Raw genomic sequence first — 9669 nt, 5'->3', positions numbered from 1 at the left:
CCTTCCGGAAGTGAGTTAGCCCATGAGGGGCGGGTCCGGCGCGCGGGAGTTTGTAGCGGCGCTTGCGCAGTAACGAGGCACCAGCTGCAGAAGCACAACTGTGAGCCGGTCAGACTTCAGAGTTTTTTGGGGCTCCAGGTCGCGGGCACCAGGGAGCAAGGCTGTGTGGTGCATCAGGAAATCCGGTTCTTGCCCCACATCCCGCAGGGAAATCCGGTATTTAAAGCCCAACGATATTATGCGCTGTAAAATCTTTAAAATATGAACGTGTTTATAGGGATGTCTGTGAACGAGAAGGAGAGCAAGTAAACTTTGCCCCGGGGGCGAGGGTTGCTCTCAGGAACGTGAAGTCCTACCTTCCGCTGAACCCACTTTCTCCCCGGTACAGTAGAGAACGTGTGACCCCCTCCTGAGTGAAAGCGGGCCTCCAGAACCTTGCGGGTCCCTCAGAGAGGCTTAAGCCCATCTCCGCTGACTGCACCTCCCCGCCCCCCAAAGCCCCTGTTGCTGGGCGGTCGGTCAGGAGACCAGGCTGAAATCCCTGCAGTCTTCCTGGCCTGGCGCCTTGCTTCACCCCGAGCTTCTTAGCTCATCTTTGAAGATGGGCCAGCAGAACCCGCCTCTGGAGTTGTCCTGAGGCGCACAGGAGAGGAAGGATGTAGGGGCCTCGTGCACAGTAGGGGCTCAACAGTGATTGTCGAATGGATGAACGAGAAGAAATTTATATGGACAGATTCGGCTTATCACCATCCCGGTGATGACATCATGGCCAGGTGTGACCCCAAGGGCACACCTGCTGTCAAGCACCCCGCCCCCATCCCAGGCCCAGGGTGGCTGGCGCTGAGAGGGAAGAGACCCCGCCCCCGGGGCACAGCTGCCTGTGCCCAGGATTCCCATCAGGAACCTCTCTGTCACCAGGCACTTCTCCCAGCCACATGCAGGGCGGTGAACACATGCACACTCACAAATTGCTATGAAATTTTCAGTCCCTAATCGAGAGAAACAATGCAAGTTGCCTGGAATTTTCTTTCCTTAGGAATCATTCCTGGGATTATCATTGAGGCCCTTCTGTCTCTCCTTGGTTCCTTTTACCTGCTCTTTTTGAAGACATCGTGCACAGCTTTTTCAGGTACCTCGGGCCCGGGTGAGTCAGAAGGTCTCTGCCTGGTCTTTCTGCTTCCCCCTCCAGGCTGTCCTGCCCCTTGTCACCCTGTTAACCCCCTTAGAGGACCTTGAGTGAGTCACCCTCCTGAGGCAGATGCATGGAGCCTAGACATGAAGATACATCTCAGGGGAGCCTTCTGGAGCTCTCATTTCCTCCAAGGGGGTAATGGTGCCTCCCTCATAGGCTGTAGTCCTCTGTACCACATCCACTCTCCCTCTCATTGATGCCACTCTGTGATTTGGGCTGGTAGCATTGTGAGAGCATTTTAGATTTTTCCAGCAAGGTGCTAAACTGTGTATAGTGAATTCTACCCTGCTTACTCCACAATCCCAAGGGCCTTCTATAGATTCTTTTTTTTTTTTTTTAGAGATTTTATTTATTTATTTGACAGAGAGAGATCACAAGTCGGCAGAGAGGCAGGCAGAGAGAGAGAGGGAGCAGGAAGCAGGCTCCCCGCTGAGCAGAGAGCCCGATGCGGGGCTCGATCCCAGGACCCTGGGATCATGACCTGAGCTGAAGGCAGAGGCTTTAACCCACTGAGCCACCCAGGAGCCCCCCTTCTATAGATTCTTGACGACTAATGACAGCTGCCTGACTGTCGCTGGATTTAAAGGGGTCAGGGAGTTTTGGAGCCATGAGGGCCCTTGAGAAATTCTTGTCTGACCCCTCCCTGAGCAGCTGTCGTGGCTAGAGCTGGCCTTTTTTGAGTACATACTGAATGTCGGCCTCATTCCAAGCTGTGGACTAAATTAATTTAGTCATGTTCATGTGTGATAGTCACAATAACCCCTGCGAGGCTTGTATCATCCCTGTTTGATAGATGGTAAAATTGAGGCCCAGATGGCGAAAAGGCTAATGTCCGGGGCCACAAAGCTAGTGAAGGGTGGAATTAGGGATCGAACACAAGGAGCCTGTCCTGCCCCCCTGTGCCTCTCACACTTGGCGTGCTGGAGTTAGAATGGACCTCAGGTCCTGCTCTTGCGACTGCTGTCTTTTTCTGTTTCCCGGTGCGGTCTTCCCAGTTTCATTAATAAGCTTTCCTTGAGCGCCTCCCCTAGGCCAGCCCTGAGCTACGAAGTGATGGTGACAGAGTCCCAGGCGGATCGGTCACACCGTGGGCCTGTGCGGGAGCGCCGGCCAGGGTTGCAGGCCTGTTTTCTAGAGGAGGCAGGAATCTGGATTCTATGTGAAATTCCCTCTCAGATGATCTGAGCCTGCTTGTATGTAAGTGTTGAGTGGGAAACGATTTGTTGCATGAAGGAAAAAATACTCTTTGTGGCGGTTCCCGGATCAGCAACATCAGCCCCACACAGTGACTTGTTGGAAATGCTCATTCCAAGGCCCTACCCAGGCCAACTGAACACTGACGGTAGGAACCACAGTCTGTTTTCATAAGCCTTTTTGGTGGGTTTGATGCATGCTATTGTTTGAGAATCTCTGCTCTTAGGTCATGCTAGGACCACCTTTATCCATTTTCTCTGTTTCACTGTTTCTCAAACTCCCCAAGACCTGTCCTACCTCAGGGCCTTTGCACTTACTGTTCTCAGTGTGCCCACATGAATCTTTCTCTCAAACCTTCAGATCTTTGTTCCAATGTCATCTCCTTGGAGAGGCCCTCCCAAGCACCCAGTTTAAAGAATTACCCCCAATCTGTTGGTCTCAATCTCTTTGCCTTATTTTACTTTCTTCATCGCACTCCCTGCTACCCAATATTATATTCTATACTTATTTATTTGTATAGTGTCTGTCTCCTTGCACTACAGGGTAAGCTTCTTGAGGACAGGGACTTGGTCTCTTTTGTCCTCCCAAGATCTCAAATGGTGCCCAGCCTGGTGAAATACTTGGTAAATATTGTTGAATAAAAGAAGGAGTCTTGTAGAGTTTACCCTACTGGTCATTCATTCATTCTACAAGTACTGATTCTTGAGTACCAATTCTTGTACAGGCAACATGCTTCCCGGCCATGGCCATTCAGATGGGGACAGCCTGAGGCCTGGGTCCTCTGCTACTTCCCTCCCCCTTGTATACCAGCTCCGGATTGGTAGAACCTCCAGGCAGACCCATAGGCTCTGTGGGAGTGGAGGGGTTAAATAGCACTGCTCCCCAAAGCCAGGGACCTGGCTGTTTGGGCTGATTGGGAAGCGGGGGCTTTGGGTGAGGCAGCTGTTGACAAGTCGTTCCCAGGGACTGTTCCATCATCCTGGGGGTGAACACTTGACAGCCCTGACAAACAGCGGGTGCCCAAGCTGTGGCTTGGTGCCAGGGACAGCCACGATATTCCACGCACGTGTCCGAACCGGTCGTGCACACTGCGTGGCCCGAGTCCCTCCACCATTGCTCCAGCGGCTTCTCCTTCGCGTGGGCCACTCCTCAGAACCCCCACGGCTCATGGAGTATATTATTAGCAAGATTATTGGATGCAAAACAACCCCTTGGAGTAAATAAGAGGCTTTAGGGGGAAATTCGTGGGGAAAGCCTCTCGAGGGTTATACAGCATGAAGCCTTGGGAAGAATACCTTTCATCCAACAAAGCAGATTTGCTCTAATGCCCTCATGTCGGGGGTGGGAGGAAGGCTGTGCCAAAGAGGACCAGTAGGTTTGTGGGAATTTTATGTATTTTGATGAGAGCTTCTTCACCTTGGCACTGTGGACATTTTAGAGAGTGATTCTCTGTTGTGGGGGGCTGTGCTCAGCATTTTAAGATATGTGGCAGCATCTTTGGCTTCTACCCACTACATGCCAGAATCATCTCCCTCGTCGTGACAACCAAAAAATGCCTCCAGATATTGCCACATATCCCCAGGTGGCCAAAACCATCAGGGAATAAAGGGCCACTGCGGTGTGAACCCAGTGAGTAAGGAGTGTTGATTTTAAAATTGACATTTGCAGGGCCCGGGACTCAGACACATCTGGGTTCGAATCCTGCCTTGCTTCTTGGGTTCTGTTGTGTCATCCTGGCTCCTGTGGGTGCCGCAAGGATCGGCCGGGTTGAGACCCAGAAGGGGGTCTAGAACAGCACCTGACAAGGGGTAGGACTCACTAAACACCAGCCCTCACTGACAGCAGTCGGGATGCTGATGAATCCCCCTTCGGGTGGTCTGTAATGCAGCCCTGCTGTCTGGTCTATGTGACTGTTTTCTACATGCAACTGCCTCCTGGCACGTTGCCTTGTCATGGTAATGACCTTTGCTGTTTGTTTCTCCACTGTTCACGTGGGCCTTGTTGTTTATGCCTCCACTGACGCAGTGCTTGGCGGTGGCCATCTCGATAAAGGGGCAGAGAAAATGTGCCCGCCTGGCTCACCTCCTATGCGCGGGGAATGCAAAGCAGACCCTTGAGCTGTGGCCTGCAGGTGCACGGAGGGTGCGATGCCCTGATTCTGTCAGCAGGGGGCAGCAGCAGCCGGGAAAATGCCTGTTGCAGGAGGGTGCCCCGGGCTGCCTTTGCTGCGGCTGCGGCTGCTGCGTGTATTTAAAGCGGAGCAAATCATCTCTAAATCATCTCTCCAGAGCCACCCGCGGCCTCCTTTAACAGCCCGCAATAGCTCATCTGTGGGGGCCAAGAGCTGCTTTTCTAGAACATTCTACATTTAGCATCTCTGTCCGTTTCCAGATGGCTCTCTCTGAACCCAGGCCAAGTTCTGCTGGAGGCAAAGTTAAGCTGGTTCCTGTTGCTCCCTGGGCTTTCCCTCCCCTGCTCACCCCACCTGTCCTGCCCAGTTGTCTGAGTGACACACTGCCTTTTCTAGGGAGCATCCCAGCAGCTGCCCACCACACTCCGTCTTACCGTGTTCCCTATCTCCCCCTCACAAAAACAGCATTCCAGAGTCTCGTTCTCTCAGCTTCCCTGAATTCGCTCTGGACCCCCTCCACTGCACTTCCCCCGCCGCAGCCAGGGACGTCTTCCCAATTTTTGAATAGACCATCTCTCCTCTAGGTTTAAAATGTAAAAGGTGGGAAGGATTGTACAGAGAACATTGCCTCCCAGTGTTAACACAAGCCTGCAGTTCCCAGCCCTGGGGGCCACCACTCATCAGTTTCTCTGCACCGTTCACGTATTTTGTGTACCTGACAGCGAACACACATGAACATTCTTTTCTTCTTCTTCTCCTTCCTCTCTTCCTGCCGCCTATGAAGAGAAGCTGTCATACACCCTCTCCTGTGCTTTGCTTTTTCTAACAACATACTTTGGAGAGGCTCTGCGTCAGCACCCAAAATGCCCCTCCTTCTTTTTTTTTTTTTAAATGTTTGTGCAGAGAGTGGTCTTTCTAAATCTTATATTTCCACTCAAGCCCCTCAAAGACATCCTACTGTTTTCCCCAAACAGCTGTTAAGCCTGGTAAGCAGGCCTTGGCCTAGCTCATTTTCTGTGTCTAGGTCAGGCTGGCTTAATCCATCCTCAGACTTGACCTGCCTCTCCTGCCCCAGGGCCTTTGCCCCTGCTGTCCCCTCCTAACTGTTTGTCCCCACTGCACTTTCCTCAGCTCAAACATTACTGATGCGCTGTGTCCTGCACGTCCCGTAGCAGGGGTGATCACTGTTTGTAGCACAGTGATTCTTCATAGGCTCTAGACCAGAGTCCTTGGTTCAAATCTCCGCTTAGGCACTTTGTAGCGGTGGGACCTTGGGCAGCTTACCACAACTCTGCCAAGTGCCATGGGAGCCATAATAGCTCCTTCATCCTGGGCTTTGGTGTTGGGGATTCAGAGACTGGATGAGTAAGCACAGAGCACGCCTCCGTGCCTGAGTGCTCACCCCTGAGGGTGGGGACCACGTCTTCCTCACAGGCATCCCTTCCCAGCGCCTGGTGTAGAACAGCTATTCTATAAAGATGGCTTGAATCTACCAGGCCTGCTTACAGATTGGAAGGAGCCTTGGTACCAGCCCACAGTACTTGGCCCTTATGCTAGGCTCATCCTTGGGTAATTTTACCCCATTTTCACAACACCTTGACGGGTGGGTGTCATCACTATCCCCATTTCCCAGGTGAGGAAACTGAAGCCCAGAGAGGTTAAGTCACTTGCCAGAGGTCACACAGGAGCAGAGCTAGGAGTCAAATCCAGGAAGACTTCTAGGGAACATTAAACACTTCAAAAATCGTGTCTAAACTCAGGGACGGTTATCTCTGTGAGTGGGAGTGGGCTGTGCTCAGGCCCTTCCCATCTGTCTCTGTGCAATGTCAGTTCTGGGCCGGGTTTGGGACCCAACTCAAATACCCACTCCTTCCTCCAGCCCTGCAGCTGGGGTCCCGACATACCTCTGGACCCTCAGAGAGGGGAGGCAGCCAGCCCCTTCTCCTGGTTTCGGGTTCCCCACTGTCCCAGCCGGGTCCAGCTCTCCTCTGTAGTTCTCCTCTGTCTGGCCCCTGCTTACATGCGCGCAAGGCCTCCTAGCTTTTGAGACTCATTCCCCACACCTCCCTTCAGAGCTTGGCTTGCCTGCCCCTCTTTCATTCTCTCGCGTCCCACTTCTGCCACGATCTGCCGCCAACAGTCTTCTCCCCATGTCAGAAGTCTCCCACGGGCCAGGGTCGGCTCCAGCGCTGGGCCGCAGGAACGGGGGGACACCGCGCGGACTGCGTGCCAGGCCCATGGTAAGCACTCCAGCCTCACGGGAGCCTTGTGGAGTGGGGTCTCTTGGTAGCTTCAGCCTCCAGAGGAGCAAAGTGAGACACAGAGGGTTTAGCAACATGCCTGGGCTCAAAGGCTTGAAGCAGCGGCTCAGATTTCAAACCCAGGGGCCACTGTGGCCACTGACCACGCTGTCTCTGAGGGGGCATCTCTGCCAAGTTGGCAAGGCCAGCCTCTCGTCTCTCTTGGCCTTCTTCTCTCCTCCTTCTCGGTGAGGCCCCTTTCTGTGGTTCTTCTCCTGAGCCCCTTGGCTGCTCTTTCTCCAATGCACTGGAGGCTGCTGTGCTCGCTGCTCTTGAAATGGTAGACCCCAAGGCTTCGCGGTCGACCTCCCTGCCCTCTGGGCCCTCCCTGGAGTCTGCACCCAGGCTGTGACTTCCTGTCCACAACAGGCTGTCCGACACAAGGGACTTGGGCATAATAACACCCCTGCTCGCTCTCTCAAAGAGTGACTGTGAAGGTCAAAATGTTGACCGGGATAGGCTTTGCAAACTGTAAAGTGCTGGGCAAAGGTCAGCGCTGTCCTCATTACTATGATGGGTTCCATCCAGAGGTTGGTTCCTGGTCCCCTGTTCTGAGCGTTCTGGGAGTGTGTCATTGGCACCTGAACGTAGCATGCCAGAGCTGGAATCTGGAAGCCTGCGGATAGGCTGTGAAAGTACCCATAGCCATTCGGAGTCAGAAGCCGACAGGCCTTTTCCAAATGGAACCGTGGAGACAAAGAGACTGGCCGAGCAGTTACCTGGCTGGGCCGCCTCTGGGCCATTTCCTGAGCCTCCAGGGACAGTCAATGGGTGCGATTGCTTGGACAGCAGGCCACCTCCATGGCAGGAAAGGGAGCTGGTGAGACACAGCAGCACAGAGCACTGACCAGAGTGGGCTGCGTGCCCAAGTGTGCGAGCACGCGGCTCCTGCAGGTGCCGGAGGGGCAGGAGGACAGACGCTGAAGTCAGCAGATGTGGATTAAGAGGCCGACTCTGAACAGAAGGATGTCTCTGATCCACCAATGCCACCCCCCAACCCTCCTGTATCCCGAAAGAGAGTTCGGACATCCTGCTTGCAGGGAAAGATTCTTAAACTCTCACAAATTGAAGCTTTGTCGTGGGGGAGGAGCAACAAAGATTGTGGGGAGAAGAAAACCGCTTTGGGGTTAGACAGACTCAGAAGAAGATACTGGAATATGTTCAGTCGTCCCTCAGAGCGCTGGCCCCTCACCTGTCTGGTGGTCCTCTCCTGTCCCCTCAGACTTCAGTCGTCAGCACGTACAGTTTCCAGAAGGGGGGACTTAGGCTCAGTTCCATGAGTTAACAAATGTGTTTGGTACAAAGTGGCTACTAAGAAGGGAGCGTGGGATTAGAATTCACATCGCTTTTCTCCAAATCCTGCTCCCCTACCTTCTGGCTGCCTGGCTTTGGGAGAGCGAATGAGCTTGGCTGAGCCTCTGTTTCCCTATCTGTAAAATGGGATGAATGGCTGACCTCAGAGGGCTTAAAAGTGCCTTAAATGAGGTGATGCAGACAAAACACGGGATACGGCCACAGAGCAAATGCTCAGCAGCTGCTGGTGGTTATTGCTACATGAGAGCACACTATTAATGAATGAATGAATGAATGAATGAATGAATGGCTTAGATGTCCTCCTACCCTCTGTGGGGGGATAAGAAGCTCTCCTTGCAAGAAACCCAAGACACAAAGACAGTTGCCTTTAGCTGAAAATGAAGTGCCCGTGGAAGCAGTGTATGGTCGCGCAAGAACTGGCTGCCACTCCTCTGCATTATTCACACTCCGAAGCAGAGAGAGGGCTGGCTCCCGGAGCCAACCAGCCACCCGTGACCATCTTTCTGGCAGTGCTGACAAGGTGGCATTTTTGTGATGATTATGCAAGAAACCTTTCCAATCCCTGGCCCTCTGCTCCAGCAGAAAGCTTTGAATTTTACGGAACCGCTGGGCCATAGCCATCTCTCATCTGGCGCTGGCTCACCCCGCAGGCTTCGCGGCCATCCCCGGGGTCGTCTGAGAAGCACTCTGCTGAAACGATCACCCTCTGCTCACTGTTTGAGAGCGAACAGATGTGAGCCTTGGGTGACAAATGGCCCGAGACCTGGGGACGCTGGAGTGGTAATAGAGGCGCGGGCGTCTTGCTGGACCACGGCCAGGTCGGTGCCTCGGGCACCGTGGTGAACACAGGAAAAGTTAGAACGTTCTCTGCTTTCACAGCAGGACATGCGCGAGCCTCCGCGGTCAGAGGCTGGGGCTTCGGCCGCCGCGGCACTCCTGCATCCTGCTGCGGGCTGCGAATAGCTGTCTACTTGTGGGTCTGGGTCCCTAAGCGTGGATGCACTTGGGGCTGTTGGGCAGATCACCGCACGGAGCAGAGGAGTTTAGTGGATCTGAGCTCGGACTTGGGGGGCAGATAAACCAGATGGGCCCCGACGCCAACACTCTGTCGCTCTTCTTATTGGTATAGCGGACTGTTCGTGTCCTGGGAAGATCGTTCTCTTCTTAACCAAGCAATCCCCCGCATCCTTCAGATGCCCGGCTTATCTGTCCCCTCTTCTGCTTTTCTGCACGTCTTAGCGTCCTTGGGCTGCCATAACAAAGGGCTACAAATTTGGCGACTTAAAATGAGAGCAAGGTATTCCCTCATGGTTCTGGAAGCCGGAGTCTGAAGTCGAGGTGTCGGCAGCCCATGCTCCTCCAGAAGGCCCCGGGAGAGAGGCCTTCCTCGCCTTTGGTAGCTTCTGGTGGCTCCTGGTGCTCACGGGCTTGTGGCTGCGTCACTCCCACCCCGGCCTCCTCCTTGACGTGTCCTTTCTTCCCTCCGTGTCTTCTTTGTTTCTGTTCTGGTGACACCCGTCCCCGGAGGCAGGGCCCAC

This window comes from Mustela nigripes, chromosome 6, assembly GCF_022355385.1.
Source record: "Mustela nigripes isolate SB6536 chromosome 6, MUSNIG.SB6536, whole genome shotgun sequence".
NCBI classification, from domain to species: Eukaryota; Metazoa; Chordata; class Mammalia; order Carnivora; family Mustelidae; genus Mustela; species Mustela nigripes.
The sequence above is the reverse complement of the archived record's forward strand: the minus strand, read 5'-3'. Positions refer to the sequence as shown.